Below are 10,396 nucleotides of genomic sequence, written 5' to 3'. Positions count from 1 at the left end.
TAATTGTAGAATACAAATACTTAATCACTGTTAAATATAAATTAAAACAATTGAGGTTTTGTAAAAACAGTTTACAAAAAGGAGGATTACTCACATTGTTGTCTTAGGTTTTCCTTAAGGATTTCCTGGTGATTATCTATTAAATACACAAATGCACACGCGTTAGTATAATAACCCAATATTTACATTCGTAATACCCTCCCCGAGACGACAATCCAATGACTACGTCGGGCAGAACCTCGACAGCCGTTACGGAACCCTGGATCAATCGGGCAGCGTGTCTAATACGTAACCGGGGTTATAATACTTACAACGAGGCAGGGCTTCGCTAATTTAGGGGGTATACTACCCGAATATAACTTCTACACTTATGAAATTCGAGAGAGAAAGAAAAGTTTGAATGATTTCGACTGAACAGCCGACCGCATTTATTTATAGTGTTTGTCTGACACTTCGTCGCGCCCCGCGAAGCTTGTAGCTAAGGGCTACGTGGCCCGCGAGGGTGGCTAGGGTAGGCCCTAGCTGATCCAACTCACACCCTAGCTTCGACACAACACCCGACACGTGGCGGCACCGGGTGAGCTCTGGTGGCTAGCTGTCGCACCCCGCGTAAGACCCTTAAGGGTTCTTCGTGGCCCGCGAGCGACAACTAAAATTGATTTTTATTTAATATTTAATTATATAAGGTATTTTGGGCTCGGTCTTCACATACGGGGTGTATTTTAGGACATATAGGGATATTAAAATGTATTAGGGTGTCGAAAAAATTTTGAGGGCTGTTATACTCAATGAACCTTAGGTTTTCATCAAATAGCACCCCTTGGTGTGACATTGCTAGCGATTCATCAGCTATACATTTCTTCAGATTTGATATGTTGAATACATCATGGATTCCACTCAGTTCCTCAGGTAGTTTAAGCTTATAAGCTACTGAACCGACACTTTCAGTTATTTCGAAAGGTCCTATATATCTTGGGCTTAACTTGCCCCTCTTTCCAAATCTCATTACACCTTTCCAAGGTGATACTTTTAACATAACTTTGTCTCCAATTTGGAATTCAAGAGGTTTTTTTTCTCTTGTTGGCATAGCTCTTTTGTCTATCACGAGCTGCTTTAAGTCTGTCACGAATTTGTACTATTTTATCCGTGGTTTCCAGAGCTATCTCAGGTCTGGATAATTGATTCTCTCCCTCTTCAATGAAACTAACTTGAAAACCAAGGGTAGCATAGCAATTACAACAACCTCTAAGGGATATCATGGAGGCAAGAGAACAAGACATCAAGGATCTAATAATGGATCCTCTGGATCCTGACATCAAAGTTCTCATAGGATCCGTGATCCTTAATAATATAGAACATGATCTAGTATCCTTCCTGAAAAGAAGGAAGTCTACCTTTGCTTGGAAACTCGAAGACATGACATGTATCTCTAAAGACATTATTACACATAAATTAGGTATTGACAAACCTTTCAGGCCAAAGAAGAAAATTTGCACCTGAAAGAAATGTTATTATCCAAGAGGAGGTAGACAAACTCTTGAAGGCAGGTATGATTAGGGAGGAAAAGTATCCAAGATGGTTAGCCAATGTGGTGGTAGTACAAAAGAAAAACGAAAAGTGGAGGGTATGTGTCGACTTTACAGATTTAAACAAGGCATGTCCCAAGGATCCTTTCCAACTTCTACACATTGACTCCATGGTGGATGCAACAACAGGACATGAATTGCTTACCTTTATGGATGCTTCGTCCGGATTCTAACAAATTCAAATGGAACCATCTGACCAAGAGTATACAACATTCATGACTCCTACTAGCATATACTGTTATATTGCGATGCCTTTGGGACTAAGAAATGCAGGTGCCACTTACCAAAGACTGGTCAACATGATGTTCAAAGAACAAATTGGAGACACTATGAAAGTCTATATAGACGACATGGTGGTCAAATCAAAGAAAGCAGAGGATCATCTCAAGGATCTTGAAATCCTTGATCAATACAATATGAAGCTGAATCCTTCAAAATGCTACTTTGTGTCAAAGATGGGAAGTTCTTGAGCTACATGGCGACAAAAAGATGGATTGAAGCCAGCCCTGAGCAGATAAAGGTGATTGTAAACATAAAATCTTCTACCAGTGCAAAGGATGTCCAGAGGCTAACAGGAAGGATTGCAGCCTTAAACAGGTTCATTTCAAAGTCCTTAGAAAAGCGCAAGGATTTCTATGACATTCTGAGTAAGAGTAAGAATAAGAAATTTGAGTGGACTGAGAAGCATGAAGCTGCACTCAAGGCTCTCAAGGATTATCTATCCTCAGCACCAGCCCTGATGAAACTAGAGGATGGTGAGCCATTATCCTTGTACTTGGCTGTTTCAGGTAAAGCAGTAAGTGTAGTGTTAGCTAAGGATCATGAAGGCCAATAACATCCTGTATATTATGTACGTAAAAGTCTTCTTGATTCTGAAGCCAGGTATTCTCATTTAGAGAAATTAATTCTTGCATTAATCATGGTTTCCACTAAACTTAGACATTATTTTGAAACTCACACTATTATTGTGAAAACTAAATTTCCCATTAAGAATGTTCAAACCAGAAATGTCAGGTAGAATGGCAAAATGGGCAGTCAAGCTTAGTGCATATGATATAAAATATTAACCAAAGACTGCTATCAAGTCTCAAGCTTTGGCTGACTTTGTGGCTGATATCAGTAGTGATCTACACAGGGAAGCTGAACTAGAGGTTCTGTTGGTGCACTACATTTATCGAATTCGTCTTGGATCGAGTCATACATTGTATTGTATAGATTAGGGCGCGTTTTACAAGAAAACTAGAGTTTGTATGTGTTTTAGATAGAAGTTTCGGTTATGTGGACATGAGGTTTCGCTTATATGTACACATGAGGTTTCGCTCATGTGTACATGTACGTAAAAGCGAAACCTCCCAGCCTATATATAGCTGTCTTTCAAGCGAAACCATAACGATCACTTTGTATTCCACGCCGAAGTGCTGCCGGTGTGAAGAACGAGCTGTAATTAGTGTCATATCAATACAAACAGTAGATTAAGTGTATATTCAGCTATTTCTATCTCTGTTTCTTGTTATTCCGCACCTGAAACGAAGTTGAACGCCTCTGAACGACTCGTTCGGGTCGAAACTACAAGTGGTATCAGAGCACAGGAGGAGGAGTTCTGCAGAGATTAGCTGGAATTTATCTTGTTTTCTTGCTTCTACACCTTCTTTCATCAATTCAGAAAGTTTTACCAGTCAAAATTGAATCAAAATTTCACAGAATGTGTATTATTGGACATTAACAAACCCTTGAAAGTTTTGGACTTAAATTCAGACTAAAAATGGATCAAATGACCTTCGGACTAGGTTCCGCTTTTATGAACACTTGGTAGTTTCGCTTATTTGGACAACTAGTTTCGCTCCTGTGTCACATAATTGAGAGGTTCCGCTCCAAACTGCATCATAGTTCCGCTTTTGTGTCACAAAGATCAGAGGTTTCGCTCCAAATTGACTGATAGTTCCGCTCATTTGTACAACCAAGGTTTCGCTCTTTCATACATCAGTAGTTTCGCTCTAAAGGACATCAGCAGTTTCGCTTTTCTGAACATCCTAGTTTCGCTTTTGTGGACATCTGTGGTTTCGCTCTTGTGTACTTTCGCTTATTTGTTGCTGACCTTGAAAAACGTACTAAGTCATCATGGATACTGAATTCTATAATGCGTTTGCAACACCGTCTGGTCCATCTGCTGTTGTTCAAGCTATGAACTTAGAAAACGAAACGGGAACCACCCAAAAGCCCCCGAAGTTGATGAGTATCGAAGAATATTACGGGTGGAAAGACAGATTCGAGAACTGGGTTCAGGCGAATCATCTTAGGTCATGGGAATGCATATTAAAGAAATACGTGTTGCCTCGAACAGACTTACAGGTTCTTAAAGAGTTATCAGAGTTCATTGATCAGGAACGGACTATGTACAAAGATGAGAAAATGATGATAAGTTTGTTGCAACAAGCTATCAAGGAAGACATCTTCATTCTGCTACATCACGACAAAACTGCAAAGTCGATCTGGGATGCTCTTAAAGTCAAATTTGAGGATAGTGAGAATATAATAAAGAGCAAGAAGGCACTGTTAAAGAAAGAGTTTAATTTGTTCAGTAGCTTACCGGGAGAGGATACGAAGAAGCTGATTGAGAGATACTGCCACTTGGTGCGATCAATGTCGATGTTGAGTATTACCAAAGATCATGAAGAGTGGGTAGACAAGCTGGCTGATGCTCTACCACAGAAAGAGTGGGGAACATATCTGATGATTCTGAAGAACACGGGTGTTTATGATGGGTTGACTATATCTCAGTTTATTGAAAAGATCGAAAGTCAAGATCTGGAACAACAGGAGATTGCAAGGATGAACAGCCCGAGTGGTCAACAGGATGTGAAGATGTACTATAAAGGTAGTATTCCTGTTCCTGAAGCTGAGAGAAGTCTGAAAATTCAAACTGCGTCCAGGGCTGGGGATTTGTCAGAAAAAGCTGATCAGAGTTCTAACAAAAGCAGCAGTGGATTCTCATCATTTCCGAGTGTTAATCCTAAAGAGTCAAATACGAGCTTTCAGTCTCAAAGCACAAAGATAGGAAATTGTTATGTGATTCAATGCAACATCGCTCTAAATCTTCCAGAAGGTCAAAGTTTTTCTGAGGATACTACAAAAGACCATATGGCTTTACTTGGATCAGTGTTGTTATCTTATGAGGGTCTAGTGGCTGGTCGGATCGGGAATCCTATGCTCACCAAAGAGGATTACGATCAGATAGACGCCGAAGAGATGGAACTGATGGATATCAAATGGTGTCTTGCTAGTGTTCTTAGGCGTGCTGAAAAGTTCAAAACAATTACCGGGAGAAATGACTTTCTTGATGCTCATGTATCTACTTTAGGTTTTGATAAATCTAAAGTTACTTGTTTTCGTTGCAGGGAGAAAGGCCATTTCAAACGGGAGTGCAAGAATAGGGAAGCTAGTGCTGCTCAGAATCCGTTCGGAAAAGACGACTACTACTACTACCAGAAAGCCATTTATCAGCAGGTTGGTCAATCACAAGATTCACAGGCGGCTCATGGTAGAAAGATTGAAGATTCAAGGAGAGCGTGTTTAGTAGACTTCAACTGGAGCAACTACATATCTCCTGATAGCAAAGCCTGTTTAGTTGATCAAGATGATGAGAGACTACCTGAAGGTTTCAGCTGGGATATGTTCGTTGATGAAAAAGGAGAATACAAAGCCTTCATCGCTAAGATTGTCAGAGAACCAGACATGTTTGCCACATGGATGAAGTCTATTGGAGTGACTGTGAAGAGTGAGGATGAAAAGTCTGTTACTTCTGATGAAAGCTCAGAAAGTTCTGATGAAAAGTCATAGATTTCAGATGAGAGTGAACAAAATTTTGTTAGTTCAGAAAAGGAAGTTGTATTTGATCAAGCACCGTCAGATTCTGGTTTATCAGATGCTGATTCTGAAAAATCTGTACAGTTTGATCAGTCACCAGTTGATAGTAGCAGTGCTGATGAGGAAGAAAAACATATCAATATTGCTAAAACTCATCTTTCTCCTGAAAGTTTTCATTTCTATTTTGCAGATCGCCTGGAGAAATTAAAGGAGAAAAGAGCTGTAAAAGAACAACAACAAAGGGATAATGAAGCTGTTGTTCAAACCGGAAAAACTGAAAGTGTTGCTGAGAAAGTAGCTGAAGCTGAGAAGGTGAAAGAAGAAGAAAAGGTGGTTGGAGTGGTGAAAACAATCGAAGTTGAAAAGATTGTTGAAGTTATTAAGACTTGCACGAAGTGTTTGGAAGCATGCAAGGATTGTGTAACAAAGAATGAGATAATTGCTGAATATGAGAAGAAGAAGGAGCAGTTGCTGTTCAATCTCAACTATGTGAAAGAATCCTATTGTCACACCCCCAAAATCCACCATGCGGAGTACCACCGCTTGGAGGCGTGACATGACCAGGATCGAGCCACCAATCATATCGAACAACGTATTTAAGTAATTAAAACCAAACACAATACGATTGGTGACCAAAAGGAAGTAAACCGATTTTAGTTAAACAGCGGAAGCATAAAACATAAGTTCAAAACATAGTCCATAGTTCATAAGTTTAAAGTCCAAAACGTAGGTTTAATAAGTTCATAAAGTTTAGTTATTAAATACGGGACATATCAGTTCGCATCCCACAACGACCACCTCCATATGCAAGCTCCAAGCATTTAGCGACCTGTAAGGCATGTAACAACGAGTCAACAACAAAGTTGAGTAAGTTCACGTTTGCTTGTTTAGTTATAGCATTCGTTTCGTAAATCATCTGTTCGTTTTGAAAACCATGTATCGTATGAGTTTGCATCGCGGTCTTTCTGACATGTTTGCGAAGATTAGTGGGGGTTTCCCATGTGTTACTAGACCACGCGTATCGACTGCTACGAAAATATAAGAGGTGCCCTAAGTCAATGTCTATCAGCATTGACCCTTTGCCCATAGTCCATTAGTACACGCCCGTCCGATTGGCACGGTGTGAGGTTTGTTAAACCTAATAGCGCTATTAACTAATGACCCGCTCGCCATAGGCCTCGGCGATTAAGTCGATAAATGAGGGACTTAAAGTGATAGAGTTGATGGTCTTATGATCGTGTACGTAGGTTTTACGTACGTGCCCTTCAATCCGAGGACAGTAAAAAGTAGTTTAATAGTAATGATAGTACAAGTAGTTAATCAATCCCATTCCCAAACCCCTGGGAATCCCATGCCTTAGAAAGAGTGTGAACTCACCTCGGTTTGCTCGGTTAGATTCTCAATATAGCTAACAGTCAAGGTCGGTCAATCACGTCCTAATATAATTTACCAGTTAGTCATTTAGTGGCTTTCAGATAGAACACAAAGTTCCTACACGTATCTATCACACAACATGCATCGTTTTAACGGTTTATGCCCCTCTAAGTTTCCCATCCATTCCCCACTCAAAATCAAACATACGATAATGCACATAACATATATAACATGTTAGATCATTCACGGATAGCATACTCGACATTTAGACACGCAAGTCACAACTTATCTCAATTCAGCATTTATATTCAAAACCGGCTGTTTTCGGACGTTTTAATAAAATAGTTAAATTATTCCAAAAATTCCCAAATTTTTACAGGATGTTTTAAACGTTCCATATTTTATTGTGTAAAAATATCGGGGTCCGGTTAATTACCAATATTTTATAAAAATTCATGTTCCGGACTGAACTCAGATTTGTGTATTTCTGACAACAGTCCACGGAACAATTTATTAAAAATTCATCGAGTGTCCGATTTACGAAATTCCAGTGGGGTAATTACATATGCACCGGTAGTCATCTACTGTACAAATTTCATGGTCCGATTCATCACAAAACTCAGGTTATGACTGAAAGTACGACACCCATTTATTGCTGTCAAAATTCAGCTTAAGTTGCTGTTACAAATTAATACTTTAAAAATAGTAAACGATGTCCAAAAATTACGATTCCGGTGCCATTAGAACCGTATTTCCTAATATCACATTTTAGACTCAAAATATCAGTTTTTCGTTGAGTTTATGACCTGTTTACAGCCAACTGAAGTTGGCTGTAAAACTTGGACAGATTCTGTTTTCTTTCTTTAATCTTCTAAGACGCGTTCGATTGATTCCGTTAGCATGTTTAGTGATCATAACAACATCAAACATCAATAATAACAAGTAACTCAGCAAGAAATTAGCAAGAATAATAACAACATCATTCTAACATCATTTACACACATAACTTATCTTCTTTATCCAACTTATTCATCTTTTGTCCAAGACTTTATGTTTGGTTCTTTAGTGTTTCAATTTTCAGCCATTAAATCAACTATTAACCACTTAAATAACATAAAGTATGAACGGATCTAAGTTCTTACCACTAGCTCAAGGCTAGGAGAGTTCGAGTGTAGAAAAGTGGTGGTTAAAAGAAGATGGGAGTGGTCCTTCAACTTCCGAACACACCAAGCTTGTTTGTATGATCACTAACACCCTTGGAAGTATGTAGATTGCATGAATGAGCTTGGATGATGACGATGGTGGGTGTGGTGGCTCACGGCCGAACTAGAGGGAGGAGGAAGAGAGAAGTTTGAGTGTGGAATGTGTTGTAGGTGATGAAGAATGATAGTCTTGAGGTTATATAAAAAATCCACCAACATCCTTTTATCCATTAGTTTTAGTGTTCCCTAAGTACCATACATACATGTTAAACTAATCAAGAAATCAAGTGGGTGTCCTTCTTGTCTCCTAACTGGTTTGGGGGAAGGGGTTTGGTTTAGTTGGGATGCAATGGAAATTAGTTTAACTAGTTAGAAGTTTAGGTGATGTAGTTGGTGGTTTAAGTGTTATGTAATATATAGTGTGTTAGGGTGTTCGGGGACCCTAACTAGCTTAGAAAAATAAAAGCAACGCTTCTAGCATTATTTTGGTGTTCCGGGTAATGTCCGGTTGTTCGGTTGGGTGCCGGTTCGTTAAAGTGCTTAATTAATCCGTAAGGTGTCTTATATATATATTTTTGTAATACTTTTAATTTTTAACACTGAGGGAAACACACAGGACTATTTAGTAACTTTTCTGTATACTATTAGTAGGTTAACAAGCACATGTAAGCATAACACAGATATCAGAAAGCAGTTAAGTAATTCCACACAGTCGTCAAGCACTTTAATTATCAAAAATAAATTGTACGGAATACATGGAATTTTGAGGGTTGTCACACCTATGATGTCTTGAACAAAATAGTAACTGGTCTCCAAAAGACAAATTCAGAAAGAGAACAAGCACTTACAATGATGAATGCTGTAATGATGACAAAGCAAAAAGCCATCAATTTTTACATCGAAGAGAGTGCTAAGTGGAAGCAAGAGTTGGAGACAGAAAAGATCGAGAATGAGAGGATTAGACGTTTACTGCAAAGTTACTCTAGTTCTGATTATCTCATTGACCGTATTTACCCAACTATTGCAGGTATGGAAGCTTTTAAAGATGAGAAGTCAAAGAAGAAGAAAGATTGTGGTAAGAAACCGACTGTTAGCTATAACAAGTGTCCACCTCCAATTTGGGAAGGATATTCTCCTAGAAAACCAAACGAGGAGCAACTTGAAAAGGCTGTCAATATAAAACTAAAAACCGAAACAACTGACGTTTTACCAGATAACATTGATGTCACGTTTACTTCGTCCGATACTGATCATGAGTCTGAGTTAATCAAAAAGGTGGTCGATCAAGTGTTGGATACTGATGAGGAGTCCGAGTCAAAGTCTGAGTCTGGAGGGTCAAATTCGTCAGTCAACAGTGAAAATTCATCGGTTAAACGGTCTTACAGTAAAGAATTTTTGTTATCGAAAGCAAATTTGAATGATGAAATATTCGAAGTAGTTTATACTTTGAATAATTCTGACAAATTATATTACAACAAAGAGTTTCCAATAAGAAGTGTTCGCTTTGACATGATCAAAAAGGTTTTCAAAATGACAGAAATCAATATTTCTGAAAACGATTTAAATCTTACGGGAAAACCTAAAAAGTACATTTCAAGAGTTAAACAACGTTTAAACAAGAAAAAAGGTTACAATTCTGTTCTGGTTTTCAAAAGAAACCTAACCAAAATCGTAGCTACAAAAACAAAAGGATTAGGCTTTGTTCCACCAGAAAATCATAAAAACATGAAAAATTCTAAGACAAAGATAGAATTTGTGTCAGGTGGAAGCTCAGAAGAGGAACAGAAGAAACCGTTCTGGAGACAGTCAAATAAAGAGTTTCTTGCTGAAAGAGAGAAGAATGGAACTGGAGTGTTTTATCAAAGAGAGACTCGAACCTGTTACAAGTGCAATGAAGCTGGTCACATTGCATGGAATTGTCAGAAAAATGCAAAAACAAAACAGGGAGTTTCTCAGAAATTGAAAGAAAAAGTTGTTGATGTTGAACCACCAACCAATAGACTTATTTTTTTTGAAAATTCAACATATGAGGTTGGTGTGTGTTCTAAAAAGAACTTTTATAAAAAGAAAGAAAAAGACAACCAAGTGTGGGTTGTTAAGAAGGTTGATGTGAAAGCCGGTGATGAATCTGGTTCCACAAAGCCAGAAGAGCCACAAGTTGAGGTGAAAATTTCAATGAATAATGATGAGTTTCCATCATTGAAATTTGAAGAAATTAAAAAGAAAGTTGGAAAAGTTGATATTTCGAAACAGTTTTACACTGAGAAAAATGAATTTGATGTCGAGAAAACATTTAATGGAAGTGTTAAGAAAATATTTGGAAAGATGTTGAATGGGAAAGCGAAGGGGGTTAAAGACTTCTATGCAACT

The sequence above is a fragment of the Helianthus annuus genome, chromosome 10, assembly GCF_002127325.2.
Source record: "Helianthus annuus cultivar XRQ/B chromosome 10, HanXRQr2.0-SUNRISE, whole genome shotgun sequence".
Lineage (NCBI taxonomy): Eukaryota > Viridiplantae > Streptophyta > Magnoliopsida > Asterales > Asteraceae > Helianthus > Helianthus annuus.
This window is presented reverse-complemented; position numbering follows the sequence as displayed.